Source organism: Bombus pascuorum, chromosome 8 (assembly GCF_905332965.1).
Source record: "Bombus pascuorum chromosome 8, iyBomPasc1.1, whole genome shotgun sequence".
NCBI lineage: Eukaryota > Metazoa > Arthropoda > Insecta > Hymenoptera > Apidae > Bombus > Bombus pascuorum.
The window spans coordinates 9710442-9728435 of record NC_083495.1 but is presented as its reverse complement, the minus strand read 5'-3'; the positions used below and the strand labels follow the sequence as shown (position 1 = coordinate 9728435).

Here is a 17994-nt window from a genome sequence, read left to right as displayed (position 1 = left end):
TCGATAAATTCTTATAATGAAACTTCACAAATTGACGAAATGATATTAAGATGGAGAGATTCGCTTCATCCGATTTTCTTCTTTGGAATCGTTCAACGAAATTTGAATTCATTAGTCTATCTTTAATCGATTAATCGGCCGGGCAATTCAAGGATCTTCCAGAGTGGTAGGCAAATGAAGGTGAACAAGGAACCATAAGAAAGGGACGACAGAAATGAAAAGAATCTCTCTTTAGGGAGAAGAAAAACTCGGAAAACGAAACCCCGGTGTAATATTCCGGGAAATTCCACAAATCGATGGAAGAAACGGAAACGAGCGAAAGGGAAAAACAAAGAAGGATGGAAGAAAACGGCGAGTGGAGGGGAGGAAAAGTGGAACATTTCTGTGCTCGTTAAAACGCGCAGCTTCAGCATCCACTGGAAACCGGAAGAAAGAAAGCCTCTCTCATTGCGGAACGTGACCCGTTTCATCTTCGATTTTTCATACAATAACTATTGCTTCGTTTCTTTTCAAAAAGCTCTTTTTCCATCTCATTTCTTCTGCTTTTTTTCTTATGAAATGCAAAGTCGAGCAACAGTTGCGCGACGGAGAAATCAGTAGAATCAATTTCAAACGTTACGTCATTTACCTTTTAATTCGCAGTTATATGTAACTGTCCTAAAAACTTGACCAATAGAACGAACCAATCAATTCGAATATACTTTTTATATTTTTGGCTAATATGTTAACGTTATAATTATTTTATATTCTGTACCATCGCTTTAATTAACGTCTGTTAAGTACTTCGCATATCTGCATACATCTCACGATCCTTTTTTATATTACAATATTAATTTCAAGCTACTTTTCAAACTGACACTTGATTTAATACTAACGCTGCTATTAAATTACCAAAGAAATAACTGCATAATTAACAAAATAATGTTAGTTGAGTATGCGCTTGAAATTAAAATCTTGTGAATAATGTGAATATGTTATTAATGTGATCACATTACCAATAAGCATTTTCAAGATTTTTTTTAAACAATATATTTCGATCCAATGATTCCTTCTACGTTAAGTCGATTTGAAATAAAGACTTTATCTCGCAATTAAATTCAATTCAAAATTTAATCAGAAATTTGACGTATCTTCCAGAAGCAATTCTCGTACTGGCAAATAAGATACACACTCAACAAAGTATTTATATTTTCTTGTTTTCTTGTTATCTTTGATAGGCATCTTATGACGTAGCAGGATGCATAATAAGGCACTGCCATTTCAAAAATTGTACAGCTTAACTGCATGATAAACGTCGCATCATCTAAATACCTTTTCTTTAAAAAATTCAAGAAACGCGAAACCAAATTAAAAGAAGATTCTTTGTTCTAATGGTCGATTCTAAAATCAAATCGATAGTATTGGTTTCAAGTGAACAAAACGCTTACTTGGAATGAATTGTACTTAGCTTAATCAAATCTTGTTCGGTTGTACCCGATTCCACCAAACATATTCCACAAATGATCGATGTACTATCCTTAACAAAAAGATTTACCGTGCAAACGTAGCTTCTTTCACGGAACATTTCGCGATTTCATCCAACATGTACTTTCATCTTAGGGCGTTACAAATACATGTAGCATTTTATTCACAGGCTTGTCAACGGTCAAAATATCGTGAATAATCATAAATATGGATCAAGCGAATATATTACAGCGCGGTATGAAAGAAATCTATCGTTTACGCTACATCAATCATTTCGATGCAACGTAAAACATCAATAATATTTCTATTATAATAACGTGATTTACATTCGGATGAGCATTTAAAACACATGACGTGAATATTAATTGCTCGCATATATTTATGAAACTGCATCGTTCAATTATCGATGCTCAGCCAGTTGCGAGCAGTCGATAAAATAAACCATATTATATGATTACGTACGACAATACGCAAAGTTATAAATTTTATTTTTAGTTAGGCATTTAATTGTTTTATTAAAATGGCAAAACACCTCATTTATGTACTTAATTCGGTACCATGTTATTAGAAATACAAGTAATTCAAAAATAAAATGTATATGAAAAATTTATATAATTACCAACTTTCATTTTACATAGCATTTTAAAGTACTATATGGACATGCTTTTATCCTACTTTTATGAAAAATGGAAAATCGTCTAGCATCCATTATGTCGTTTAATCCGCTTTACGGTTTACTGATAAATAAAATGTGTGAATTATATCGGATGCATAAGACTATATACGAAATTTATTTCCTATCCTATACATTATTTTCTCTTGATTGCTATCCATGCAATGTCATACTCGAAACTGTCAGAAAAACAAGTGAAAGAGAGCCGAAATTGGTCTGTAAATATCTTCGTGATGCATCAAGACAGAGATTAAAGAGCTGCTATTCTTCCATTTTCCTGGCGGAAATGAGCCCCCGAAATCGATCGTAGACCAATAGTTTGTAATTTTACGAGGAACTCGATGAGGTCACTATTGATATTGACCACTGAATTCTGTTATCTGTATCAGCTGTGTCCAATGGAAGCAGACGAATCGATAAATTATACATGTGTTGTGCGTGTTATGCGGAAGTAAATATAATATTGTAATGGAAAAAGAATATATATATCCACAGACTTGCGAAAGTACTGTTGTAGATATGTTTTATGAATATAGTATGTATATACAGTATTATGTGAAATATTATGAAATTTCATTGGCACTGTTATGACACTGACTCTATTACCATAATTATATTGGTAAAATTTGAAAGAAATCTGAAATTATAAAAATTAAAAGATATTTAGTACGAGTATATATTATATTTGAAAATTCAAAAAGCTATGGCAATTGGATAAGTTTGTAGTGTAATAATTTGAAGGAGATTAAATTATTGTAATAATTCGAATCAGATGAACTTCTTTTCGTTATTAATATTTCTATACAGAGGAATATTTCATAGTTTTCAATTCTTCAGTTTTATTAAGACTTCCACTATAACTTTATTAGATACTGATTAAATTATATTGATTAACTCAGCTGTTAATTACTATAACATGAAGGAAAATACGCTGCTTCGAAACTAGATTTATATGAAACTTTCACAATATGGAAATAAATACTAAAGTTAGCATTTAAAATTTTTTACTCGTACATCTTCTTTGCAGTATTAATATATCACTCAAATATATTAAGGGATGGCTTATAATATCGCTCGAACAATGACTGAGCATTATTTTCCCCTAGTGTTTTATGGATCACCAGTTTCACAGTAGGTTGAGTCACTGGTATGTTCTTGAAATTCAAATGTGATACAATCAAAATACCATGTACAAATTAGATAGTAGGTACATTAACATTTAACGATTAGAAAATTGTCAGAATTCTATTTATATATCGCCGAATACCGTGAAATGTATATTTATTCGTATTACACAATTATAACAAAATCCATTATAATCCATCATATGTGATACTCATTAAAAGTACAGGAAAAATCTATCCTGAAACGAAACTTTGTTCAAAGAACACTATATCATTTTTACTTTTCCATTTCTTCCTCGACTGAAATTTTTATATCAGTTACTAAATTAAAAGTATAGTAATCATAATAGTCTCGCAACTATAATTCGTCTCTCCTCTTTCTTTGTTCATTACTTTAATTTTATTTTTCGTATATCTTACACAGTCCTTATCACATAATAAAAACTAAGCAACAATAAGGGAAATAAATTAATAAAGCAGAATACTTTTTATCAAAGTAGTGAACAATCGATAATCTGGCCATTGACATAAAGTACCGGCTGACATTTCGAACTTTCTCGAGCGATCAATGTCGCTCGTTTTCTCCCCATTTCTCTCACGGAAATTAGTTGCACGGAAATGTTGTCCGTCTTCGTCTTCGCGTGTCTATCTCACGGATCGACGATTTTACGAGGACAGGATCGCTGCATCATTGACCGCTGACGTCGAAATTCGAATGGGCAAACTTGACTGCTGCCGATGCGATGGCACAGTCAGCTAGCTCCCCCATTTGTTCCACAACTTTGCGAATATCAGATCTAGCTTCACAATTCGAGTCACGATAACTGTACTTTACGAAGACTCTATAGCTCAGATAAGACTATAAATGTGGAAGAATAAAGATCTATCCGACTCGTTTGTCCACCAATGGAAAAATGAAAGGACAGTCTAGCAGACAGTAAAATTGTCTAGAATGTTATAGATAGTTGCTCGTGTTAATATATGTACAATCTAATATTATTACCGAATTATTTAGAAGAACATTAATGTTTAAAGTGTCTAATAAATACCTATTTAAAAATAAGAGACTATCGTATCGGTCAATATTTACGTGTTTATCTTTTATATTCTTTTTATATGTTCCAAATAAAAATCGTTTTCCCGTTCACGAAAAAATATTTAGTTTCGTAGTAGAAAGATATTCCATGATATTTCGCTATACGTAATAAGAAAATACTTAAGTTTGCTAAATTACGAATAAATCACGAATAAATCTAATCGTTAAAATTTTTGTTAAAATGCTCATCAATTCGATGAACTGATTTAAGACTGGAGTATTTATAATTAAAGGAATTGCGAACCAAATGCCATTAATTTAATAAAAAGAAGACTAGTTGCCAATGAGACGTTATTTGGAAGAGAAATAAAATCTTATCGATGACGAGCTGATTTGTTATCGGCACTTTCTCTAGCGGACACATTTATATTATTAGAGAAAGAATAGAAAGGGGTAAGGCTATTTCGATATCATTGTTCAACATGACATACGTATCGAACAATAATGCTTTAAACCTTTTAAACCAGTCCAAGGTGCAACATGCGATTGCAGTAGCGCGTGTAGTGTACAGCAATGGGTTAGGAAAGGCTCTTAGCAAGTGCTTTAGGTGGGCGTTTTCGACTACGATACAGTACCTTTTAACCACAGGAAAAGGCAAAAAGTACCGGAATCTACGACCTATCTTTCCCTCCGTTTTTCCCTCCTTTTACCCTTTCCTTCGAGATCTTTCTTTTCAACTGCACCGCGTTCGTCGTGTTCTCTTCCCTCCCTGTCGTTTGAATTCCTCTATATTTTTTGCATCGAATCCGTGATACCGTAAGGTTGGCGTTTCAACGATGATAAAAGAAACAGCTAAATGTTAAAGAAAATTAATCGTTTCACTGCAATGGATTTATACTTCGATACGTTGTACTACAAATTCACACTCTTTTCCTCGCTTAACTCCAGAGAAAAGGATCGCAATCGATTTACTCGTTCGTAATTTGCGCGCGTATCCGATAGGCAGTCTGAGCAGAACAGAAAATACTAGAGTCTAAACGCTCTAAGTGCATTCGATCGCGGTGTAATAGCTTTTAACTACAGAAACAAAGAAAGGTACGATTACCACTGACGCACCCTTTCATTCCTACTCCTCCTTCCCTTTTGATTCCCCTTTTCGCTCCTTTTAACTCCTACTTCTCCAGCTTTCAGAACAAAGCGAACACTTGGCACGCATCCCTGAAATCTCAACGACCGACAGCACAGATTGTCAGGTGTTCGCTGAATGTGACCTAATATTTTACAAAAGGATAACACAGATGTTCCTATGGGATTGCAAAGATAAGGTTTCACCAAAAAGCGGATTTCTATCTCACGCTTGCTTCTTTTCGCTACTACTTTTACATTCGTAACAGATACACGATACAATGGCGAACGAAAGAAAGTTGAAAATTGGCACCTGTGTATATGAGTATTAGTGATCTTTGTAGTAGATAATGGTTTTGTAGCAGAGGAATTATCTTTTCTGACGTAAAGGTTACTCCTGTTTGTCGTTCTTATTATATTTATTTATTTTATTGATTTTCTCTGCAATTATATGTATATCAAATGCATGTTCTGAGATGTGCAAAAAATATAACTGACATACTCTCTCTGAAAGGATTAAAAGTGGCATTAAATTTCTATTAAGAAATTCTTACAAACACGTGTGCACGAAATGCATTGAATTTAATTTTATATTTAACGTTCGTTTAAAGTCAATTTACTTTTCATACGCGTACAGTATATTATATTTTCAACCGTGTGAATAATTTACAATGTAAATATTTACATGGCTTAATGCCACGCTACAATAAGTTGCATCATAAAAAGTCACGTTTTACGATAATAAAACCTTAGTTATTGGTACTCTTCGAGCAACATCCAATTTAGGATTTAACCGACGCTTAAAAAAGCATCGGCCGAAAAATATATATTTACTTGAAATGTTACAACCTCTTCATGGGATGTAAAACAACGATCTTGGCACCCTCGCCGTATTCGACTTCCTCCACCTTCTCGATCTTCCATACAAGCAATCCCCCGTCGTTCGGCATAAAGAAAATCCATGACGGGTGGTCCCGGTTTCCGGTTTTTCTCCTTCGACCCCCGTTCGTCTTCCCTCCGAAACTGTTTTCCTGGCAGCAGTCCGCTGTCGATGCGACTCCACCGTTTCGTTCACGCGCGTCCATCATCCCCTTTCTGCACAGTAGGGGTGCGAAATACGCCCCTCAGTGCAACCAGCCACTTCGTTCTTCTTGAATCGTGGCTACGCGTTCTTCGGGCGTGGGTACGCGTGCACAGCGAAAGAATGAAATCGTAATAGATCTCGTTTTCGCTTGACTGAACAAGTTTGACACTTGGATGCCGTTGTCGTTTTGATACGCTTCCACTGAAGTTTCTGCGATCTATTCTTCTTTCTACGGAAGTTTAGACTCAGAGCAGAGGAAGCTTTTCGATTGTAGAATTGTAGTTCACGTTCCGTGAGATTTTTCAATATTCCAGATTATTGATATTCCAGCTTCTCAGTCGACAAGTGATTTAAGTCTATGCGACTGCATTGGACTCACGCCGCTCATAAATCGAGAAGATCGTTCGTATCTTTGTGTAAGAATACAAGATACTACGAGTAAGACGCTTGTAATATTGAAAATGTATCGAGTTTGTTAGTTAACTTTCTTTACGTATATAGATAATATTTCTTCTTATAAATCGGCAGCCATCTCGTTCTTATTTTATAAATTATTTGGCAATTTGTGGAAATAAATTCCGTGCTAAGTTGCATTTAATGTCGTTTTTAATTTAATCGTTTTTGATTTTCTTATAAAATTACCTTTCAATTTTCCACCAATTTGTCACCAATAAATAATGAAATGAAAATCCGTAATATACTACCAACTACCATTTACTCATATAACATCCTCAGATTCAAAATGTTCGTAATATATCACGAATCCATAGTGATTCGGTGTACAGTACTGTACAGTATTCCTCAGCATGGTTCGTGTTAAAACTTCGTAACAAGAGTTTCTGTTAAAACGGCCAGCATAATAAGCGGTGTAATTTCGAAACAAGGTCAGAAAGTACAAATACTAATACAAACCTTTTTCATTACGTTTTATGTTAATTTCGCTAACATAGTATAGTTTAGTACGGCATATGCATTAATAGTAAGCACGCCGAAAAAACGAACAGCAACTCAGCTCGCAACCTAATATTTTCCATAAATTTCAAAATCTTCCATATATTCACAACATCCAATTTACGTCATTCTTAATAGGTAGCTCTATACACGAAGCATCCGGCCAAACGGAAATTACCGTACTCGCTTTCACGTAAATTTATATCCGAGAGAAGTGGCAGGTCTAGGAAATATTAATCCCGGAGTAACGTATCGAACATGGTTGATGCCGCGTTTCAAGGACGCTGAACACTCGCCAAACGCGATGCAGTCGTTTCAACTTTTACCTGGCGCATCGTATCGTGTACCTTCCAGCAGCGCTCCGTAAATACTAATAAAAGTGCGAGGGTGCACGATGCGTCTAAAATAAATTGAATCGACCGCGGACACGGAGCCATTCCTGACGGGCGTTCGTGTAAATTTCAGACGGGCGTCCGCCATGGTTCCATCGAAGGAAAAAGATCGAGGGAAGAGGAAGCGGCCACCACGGTAATAATTTTCTTTTTAAACGCTACCAACAACGCATTAAAGTCAACCGCGAAATTCCGTTCGAGATGCACGCGAGGTTAACTGATACGGCCAATAAAAATATCCGTTTTCATCGATACGATCCGATGCAATCGTAAGAATTTTCGGAGAGAATTATTAGTTGCATCGGATTGTAGTATCGCGATAATGTTTATAATATATCGTGAACAATGGCTCGCAGAAGTATTCGAACGCTTACTACAGAAACTTTTTGTGAATATATCGCGTACGTCATATGAAATTTTTCGAAATGAGACACGACTGTCGTGACTATATTGGTAAAATTTGAAACGAATCTAAAAATGCATGTATTGTACATAGTGGCTGTAAAATGTAAGATACACTTATTTTCTGTCAGCCTGAAACTTGAAACTGACATCAAATGATATGTTATTTAACAACATGTGTGAAGTTAACTGTTTAATATATGCAACAATTTAATGTTTATAATTAATATTATGACGAATGTTAATGAACACATTAATTTCAATGTAGTGACATAATATACGTGGTCATGAAAAAGGATATTTTCCTGCATACTAATGCAATGTTGTGTTATATATGTATGTATTTTCCTTTTTAAGGTAAGTTATAAATATTTGATGCCTAAAATGAATTGTTCAAATAGGATCCATTATGCGAGATCTTGAAATAATTATGTGTAAATTTTGTGTATTGCAGTAGAAATTAAACTTTTAATGTTTCAATAATACCACGCAATATAAATAATATATTATTGGTAATAACGGTCCTTTATGCAATCTATGAGAAGTCTGATAAAAATTGATGCGAAGATATATTTAATGTATAATTTCGTATAAACATACACAATTACTTTTTTTAGCGATTCTTTAAGGAGGTTGCAGAAATATCATAAACTTGCAAACCTGCAAAATGTAATTGTGCTTTTCGAAATGTATTTGTTTATTTCTTTGTTTATTGTCTTACTTCGTATAAATTAATTTCTCGATTTATTCTACGAATAAAAGGTCTCACGATAAAACACTGAAAATTCTATAATTTATCAGATATAAAATAAGCACTCGATTATATCGTGATATTTAACAATAAAAAAGAAAATTCTATTTCAAATGACAATATATTCAAAATTCGAGTGTCACGAGTTTTTCAATTTTTAAATAGGAAATTTTTAAGAGACTTTCATAGCGATTATTTCTAGAGATAAAAGATCTATAACTTCAAAGGTTTACGAAATTCTAGAATTGCAGTTTCTTAATTTTTCAAATACTTCTGATTTTACACAGAATTTCATAATACATGCTATGCAAGTGGAACGAATTAATCGCTATCTTCAGCTCATAAATTCGTAACTGAAAGTTTCTACATACGACTCATGCGTATATATATAAACCACACACACTGAGATTCTTCAAATAAAACAAAGAGATAAATTTCTGTAGCAATAACCCACGTTATTATTACGTTAAAATAAAAGATATTACTTGACTAAGAACACAATTTCTCAAATTTTCCACGTCTTCGAAACTAATATAACAGAAGTCATTCGGAAGATTAATAGTACGCCTATCTTTGTGGTTAATTACTTTTCATAAGAATGGTAAGCAAGTATGGCTGCTGTGTGCCACCTCGCTTAATGTTACCATTCGCTTCCGAAGGATGTTAAGAGTAGATGATACGCTGCACTCCAGGGACTCGCGTACACTTTGTGGCATAGCTCTGTTCCGTTGGCTCTAATGTCGCTTTTATCGTAACGATAAATCAAAATGCTCAGCGAAAGGCCGAATTACTTTACCGCGCAGTAACGACAACAACCACGTTGACGGAAAATGAATACAAATGGTGGCGGCTCCAGGACGAATGGTTTCTCCAATGAAACTTATTATCGTTACACGTCGTGTAATATTTGCAAAAAAATATTTGTAAATCCCGTATGAATAAATCTACGCCGGAGCTGCCAAATTTATATCTTTGATCGGGAAATAGTAGAATGATATTGAATAGAATGCGGATATTTTCGTGGTAATTGAATACGTAGTAAATCGAATCGAAGCAATGCATAAAATGCATCGAATCGAAATAATGAAATTCTGATAATAACTACATCGTATATCTCTTTGAATAGCAAGTCACTTATGCAATGTACATGGTCTATTATATCGTAAAATATTTAAGTGTTAATCAAGGATTGTGTTTTTCTTTCCTTTTCTAAAATAATGTACCAGAATAGCAGGTGAAATTGCTTTAAGCTTAGCTTATACTCCCGGAGAAATTACAGAGCTGTTGTTGCTATCGCCGAGAAAGTTATTTTCTAGTTATTACAAAACCATTTTGATATAATCGCTATTGCTTTCTTTGGTGGTGGGAACGAGTTACGGATATTTCAGGTATATCTGCTAGCTGTGGCGTATACTGATCTTAAAACTGGTTTATGAGACTCGATATTATTTATTTTATACTAAAACGAGAGACAAAGAGATACTTTATATATTACATAAATATCATACGAATAATGAATATCGTAGTTTATTATTACACAAATATATCATGCACAATATATTATGAAGAAACTCGATAAAATTGAATCTGTTGAAGCTGAGCGACGATGTGGTAGGTTCAAAAATTATTCGGATAAAGCTCGAAGAGGAAGAGAGCCAAAAATTCAAATGAACTGTTTGAATATATGGCGAACTGAATGATAAAAAGTTTTCATTGAAATTATTCAGAAATTGTACGAATATTATGTCGATGCTCTTATTAACATAAAAGAGCCAGCCAAAATATGAATTTTTCTTTCAAATTTATAATACTTTTATATGATAATATATAATAATATAACATCTATTATTGTTGAAATTAAAGAATTAAGTTACGCTTGAAATGACATATTTTCTTCATAACAGAAATGTAAAACAGCATTGCACGTGCAACATTGTGTTAACTACATATACTATGCTGTTATATCTACTGCATTACATAGCACTGAACTGTTCAAATACAGGTGACTTAGGCTTTTTATTAAAATATTCCAACAGAGAACCGATACTTTTCGAATTACTAATCACCCGTACAATCTCTAATATTACATCATATTACAGGAAGGCAGATACTATAGTATTAGGGCGAGTTGTAGGGACTTATTGTTCGTTTAGTTGATACTTTAATAAGCATCATAAGAACTGGTTTAATTGTGACGCAGTGAATAAGAAAATTATGTATCGGCAGACCTACAGCACGATAAACGATGAATTTACCATAATTGCTTATACTGAAACGTTTTGCATTCGTAGGACTGAGTTGAAGGTAAAAAGAATATCATCTTCTGTGGGTCAGACTAAATAACGGACTTCGATCAATCGGAGAGAATTAATTGCTTTCCCAATTCACGAAATGAGAATGAAAAATAATTCGTAAAACGAATTGTTCTGATCTCTGTTTAACCCATTTTCAGCGTAACATGTAAACGAAACAGAGTTAATTATTTTACAAATCACATAAAATTCCCTTCTCTTGTACTTACCATGTCTAATGAAAACATCGCTATAATCGAGCGTAACGTGTATGACACTCTACGGATTAAATTCCTCTTGCGCAATAACGTGTAAGCCGCAAGGAAAGTTTACACTGCGCGGAACATTCGCGGCTATTATGTAAGATTATTGCGTCTCGAAGGAGAAATTGAAATTACTGTTAAGACAGCACGGCCGATAATAATGAATGTACGTAAATTTCTGCCCCATTACCGGGATCGAAGTTCCGTTCTTCATTCAAGAAATCGTCGATCGATCGCCGTGCACTTTATTATGCCACTAAAAGACTGCAACTTTCGTAATATGCAGCGGCCGATATTAAAACTTCCAATAGAATCTTTCTCCCTCTATCCTGTCGTTCCTCTTCTCGTGAAATATCCTGACGAAACTACTTCTTCGGAGGTTGTCGCGATAGATAAAGAGAATGGTATTGAGGATCGAGTGTCTTTCAAAGAAGGAAGAATACGAAATAATTCCTTCGGCTAGGAGTGTATAAGTACACAATAGGCATAAAAGTTTTTCAAACAATAGAGTCAGTCAGCCTCTCGTGGACGTCTTTCCGGACGGTCAATGAGCGCTCCACGTCCCCTAAGTACTGTGTGCCCAGCCATGGTCTACAGGTCAGCCCAGATTACATGGACCCATCTCGAGGAGAATGATTCTTATTTACGCAATTTCTCTGTATACGATGTGGTTTTACGATTGTTTGGCAGGGCAGTCGCAGCAAACGAACGGAAATGCAATTTTGTAACAGTAAATTAGTGTTAAATTGCAAGGAGGAGAAGAAAAGGAGGTAATCATACTATTGTTATTTTGTACATTATACTATTATATAACGAATGAAATCGAAAGGAACAAATGGAAAGAAAAATTTATGTTACATATTTTATACAATAAAAAGTATCGACTTGTTTTAAAATCAAGAGATAAATTAAAATTATAAATCAGAATACGAAATTCCTTCGCTTCGACGACAGTTGTTAGCACTTCCTCGCGAATCGTCTCTTCCACCTCAATTGTTTTTAAAGAATAATATGCTTTTATAAAAATGGAATATAATCAGGCGGTATTCCTTTGGAAGAAACCATTTATAGTATTAATATATATTTGTTTAAATAAAGGTGATTGCTTTGAGAAAATATAATACGTTTCGATATTTAAACGTCATACGAATATTTAATTGTCCACTTATAGAAATAATAATTTTATATTTTACTGCTTAATATATTTTAGAGTGGAACAAATGTGTATTTTATCAAGCTCCACTCTAAAATATATTAAGCAGTAGAATATAAAATTATTATTTCTATAAGTGGACAATTAAATAATACACATTTGCATTCACACATTTTTAAGTGTTACCTTTGCTTGTAATCGCTCTGATATATATATGCATATGTCGTACTGAGTAGTAGATTCTTAAAACTGCAGGACAATTTTCACTAAACTGATTTGACTATGAAAAAAAAAAAAAAAAAGAAATCTCATACAGGAAAGAAAATATTTCTCTCGTGTCATAAGTTATAGGTCGGGTTTTGCTAGAAATCGATCTTTCACCGGCGTGACGTTAAAGCGGAAGGGCACATCTAACGAGATCTCTTCAAAAATAACTTATACCAAGGAAAATTCCAGGTAACGCTTTTCCGTCCCGATTTTATTACCTGCGAATAATTTGTTGGCGACGCTCCGCCATAAAGTAGTACGTTATAACGGCCCTGGGAAAATATGCCGGGATTCTAATATCGCAAGCAAGCAGACGTTTTGGTTCTCGTCCTCGTCCCTAGGCATATAAGTTCGATACCATGCCTTCATCGAGTCTTTGTCGAACCAATATATATCCCTGTGCTTCCATTCACGTAGTGATAAGCTCAGCCTGTATTCATGTGTAAATACACCTTCCTTCTTCTTGTGCCTTCTTCCGTCTTCCTCTGTTATGCCACAGACGTTGCCGAGAGTTCACGACTGCTTCCCTATTATCCAGGATAAGAGACCGGTATTTGGTGTTCCATTATTTCCTCCGATAGGAATATTCGGATTGTTTGACCGTCCGCCAAAGAAATTCTAAAATTACTTCCTCAGAATCGAATTTTGTACTTGTCATTTTGACTTGTCGCGCCCCGTGTCTTGCTACTGAATTTCCAAAGTGCAATTCTATATATATAAGATAGATTTATAGAAGGAACGTGATTCGCCGATTGGAAATCTCGCGATGAAATTTCGTTATCTAATGTTGAATATATACAAAAGATATATATATATAAACATTTAACAATACAAGATTTGGTATCGAAATATACGTATAATATACCTTCTCAATTACGTATAATATAAGAAATCATAAAAGGGAAGCGGAGGTCATACGGGAGAAAAAGTAACAATAATCGGACAGATTATTTTCCCGTGAGGCGTATGAGTTTAAATCAATCGTTGTTTAATACGAACGTTATTAAGCCAAGTTTTGATGCCAACGATTATATTAAAATGCTTGTGGAAAGTACCCTAAAAAGAATGCGCACGAGGAAAAAGGAAAAAGAACTCGTGCAATACATTACAGAAGCCGAAGGCAGTCGCGAGAATAATTTGAGGTAATTATAATAAAGTTTCTCGGAGATAAACTTGAGGAATTAAAAATCTGATATAATAGCCCTCCGTAATAACGGTCGGCTGGGCTTTTCTCATTTTAATGGAGAGTGTTGAGCTATGCACGTATTAACATCGTCTTAAGTGTATCCTTGTTTGCTTGTATGCGCACTGTCCTGAAAATTACGCGCCAGGCACACGCGCGTAAGATGACATAGAACCCCGACGAAATAGAAAATTAATGCCTGACCAAGGTCATAAATGCATTTTTACCGAATAATTTGCGTCATCCGAGAGGAAAGTCGGAGGAAGCAAGAAGACAAAAATCTTGCTTTCTCTTTCCTTACCCCCCTTTCATTTCTCTTCCTCTCCTCTTGATTCTCTCCCTTTTTTCTTCGATGAAATCGCTCTCCCCGAGCATGCTTGTAGGAAAAATACAAGTTGGCCTTGAGCACCGGCTGAATAAAAATGCAAAGAACGCTCGTACTTCGTTTGCGTTTACCGTAGCCACCCACGATGAGACACACGAATTTATAATTTACATTAGCTCGGAAATGAAAGTGGACTGTTTGCCACAGTTTGCGCTGCCAAAGGCGCGCTTCAGTTTTTCAAGAACCACCGGAACGTTATATCGTTATGAAACTGTTATGTTCGAAAAAATCAATAATGAATATTTCCTGCTAATATTTGCTTTGCTTATCGGGGTAAATATAATTACGTTTTATAAATTTTCCATAATAACGTCAGGTTAATCCACGAGTCCGTACGCGTTTCTCTGCACTGTTGTTAAAAACGTGTAATTCATAAGATACTATGTAAATCATTAATATCCTGAATATAAAGATATACTAAGAAACTATATTGCAAAATACATTGTAGATTGAAACGTGCTTTAATTCGTATCTTCTTCTTCTATTATATTACATTATATTTTATATATTTAATAATTTTGTTATAGATGAAGATACGCACGAATTTATGGAATTATAATTTTTTCCATTAAATGTCCATTTTTTTTAAATATTTAATTTACAATTATTTGATTAAGTATGTAATTATTGAAATTAGAAAATTATCTAAATGCCATTTTATACGTGTTTTATAATATACGTATCTAATTTTAAAGGATTTGAGAGCTTTAAACGATTTTATTTAGTATACGTCTTTACATTTTACGTTCGAGTACGATAATATGACACATACATAGGTAATTAGATTAAAAATCGAGCAAAAATTCACGATTTATGCAGAAACATAAAGAGTTACGATATTTCGTAAATCTTTAATATTCTTGTAGAATTGCAGCACATTAAACGATCAAGTGGAATCACACGTATAATTTTGAACAGTTTATCCAACTTCTATAGGTATTCTACATACCTGAACACAGCTTTGGATATAATTTTGCGATTATCGACTATAACATCTTCTTTTTTTCCATTGAACATATTCAATATTTTTTTTTATTTATCATCTCTTACGCACTAGTTTTTTAGCAACGCTATAAATTCCATATTTTTTCACCTAAATATAATTAAAAATAAAATTATATTACTCAGCTATCTTACTATATGTACTATACGTGGACTTTAGTCAATCCTTTGTTTATCAATAAGACTATATGGAATCTGATAAACAACCTTGTAAACAAATTCAAAATTAATTGCACTTATCTACACGTGTGAAGATTTCTATTGAATTTATATCGAATTAGCTTTGTTGACTCAACATCAAATAAACTTTAACGATATTTGTTAAATGTATCTACAATACATGATACTTTATGTTTTACCTTGCTCTTCCTTGTAATATCCTTGTAATTATATTATAATATAAAAATTGATATAAATAAAATACGATTACGAGATTAACTGTTTTGACGAAACGCTGCAAAAACAGCGCTCTTTGAATACAGCAACTTCGTGAGTCAAACGTTTCCGTTCACTAAGCTACACACATCCCGATTCGCGGAATGATTTTTCGGAAGACCGGACGTGCAAACGTTTCCACGATTTTTCTCAAAGCTGCCGTCGAGTCGCCGTTTGATGGAGACGGAATACTAAATTCCAGATAAAACGGCTACATTTTCTATGATTACGTTAAAACGAACGTCTGCTGGCCCTGTATACGCGGAGTTATATAATACCGCCATAATTCAAACTGTTTTACCTAGTTGAAAAGAGAGGAAGGTGTGGCTGGTGTATCGCGTGATTTCAACAAGAAATTCACATTTCTACGAGATATTATTTACTATTTAAACTCAAATAAAATACCTTAATCCATGATATTTCTTAAACTTTGTGTGCGAACATTACCATATGAATAACACAACTTAACTTTCCAATGATTTAACATCATGCTTCTTACTAGCTGTATTCCACTTTATATTATATTTATCACGTAGTTTCGTAGCAATAATTATATATGTATTATTCTAACATAGTACAAACATAAATTATATACTGCTAGGCTTTAGCCTTCCATATCTTCTTCCTATTTTCTTCCATATCTTTCTCTATTTACTTTGGTCCTTATTTTTGTAAACACACAGAGTACTTCACGCACATATTTATGTATATAAATTGCTAATAGTAAATGGTGTTATTATTTACATCAATGCACACCTCGCCGACTTTGATCACCTTGAAACAACATCATTCTGGACAACTTTTCCCCATAAATGTTACCGTAGCTGAGACTCAGTTTTTGAGATTCTGGCGTATGCGACCACGTGTTTATATGTACAGTCCAATCTCAAAGTGAGACACAACCATTTTTAACATTGTGAGAGGCAAAAAAGGAAAAGTAATTGGTTAGGTGTAAGTCGCCATTAGGCAATGCTAGCGTAAAATAATTTTCGATGAATCTATTGATACATGGAATGTTGCGCTTCGTTTTGCTCTTCGAGTTATCAAAATGACGTACACAGAATGTATACATTTGCCCTACACGCAACGTAACGATTGAGTTTCTGAATTATACACGAAAGTATGTTTGATGGCACATATAAATAATAATGCGTATGTAAATCTTGGTAATCCAATTTACGATATACCTGTAAAATCGAATGAAATAAAAATAAAGTTATGGTAGCATGACCAGCCGCCTCACGGTGCGACGCGCGGCCGGATATTAATCTAACCCAACCTATAATCCATTGATTTATCTTTTTTCATTTATATTAAAGATGACTGGAAACAAACCAGTTAAGTTTAATTTGAGTTATATAAAAAGAGCGGCCATCTATATGTCGGAATTAAGTGTAATGGAAACTAAAGTTAATTGAAGTCTTTTGCGAATATCTCGGAAACGAAGGCCGAACTGCGGTAACATTCATAGAGAAAAGTTGTTCAGAATGACGACCTTGACAATATATTTCAACCTCATGAAACTTGGCGAGGTATTCGCCTTGATGTAAATAATTACCGTTAATTAACTTCAAATGTGTATCTCTAGGAAAAAGGCAACTAAGAAAAATGATAATAACTATCGTACTGATATATAAATAATGGGTCAATTAATAGATGAAATCAAAATAACCAATTCAAATTTATAATTCTATTAAATCCGTTGAATAATAAAATAAAGCAAATCTACGAAACAACGAAGGAACCAACTTGCATTTCTTCATTTCATTTTTCATTTCTTCTTCTTTATTTTGAATCGTAAACCTTCGACATCGTTTAATATCTATTTTATAGCATCGTACGTAAGAATTCGTCGAATAACGTGGCCCATAAATAGCACGTGTAGATTTCCTAACGGACGAATCTGCATGACAAAATGCCCATCTGAAAGCAATCGGGGCGACAAAACCTCGCTATCATAAATAACGGCTTCTCTACAACGAGGTATCAATAACGTTTCCAATAACCACGAGA

The 17994-nt window shown here is 34.1% G+C and overlaps 1 protein-coding gene across 4 annotated transcripts in view; it reads right to left on the bottom strand.

Moving 5' to 3' along the window:
- The window catches only part of LOC132909768 (EGFR adapter protein-like), a 288420-nt gene that overhangs the window by 214526 nt on the left and 55900 nt on the right, over positions 1-17994 (bottom strand). The gene's annotated exons all lie outside the window — the stretch shown is intronic.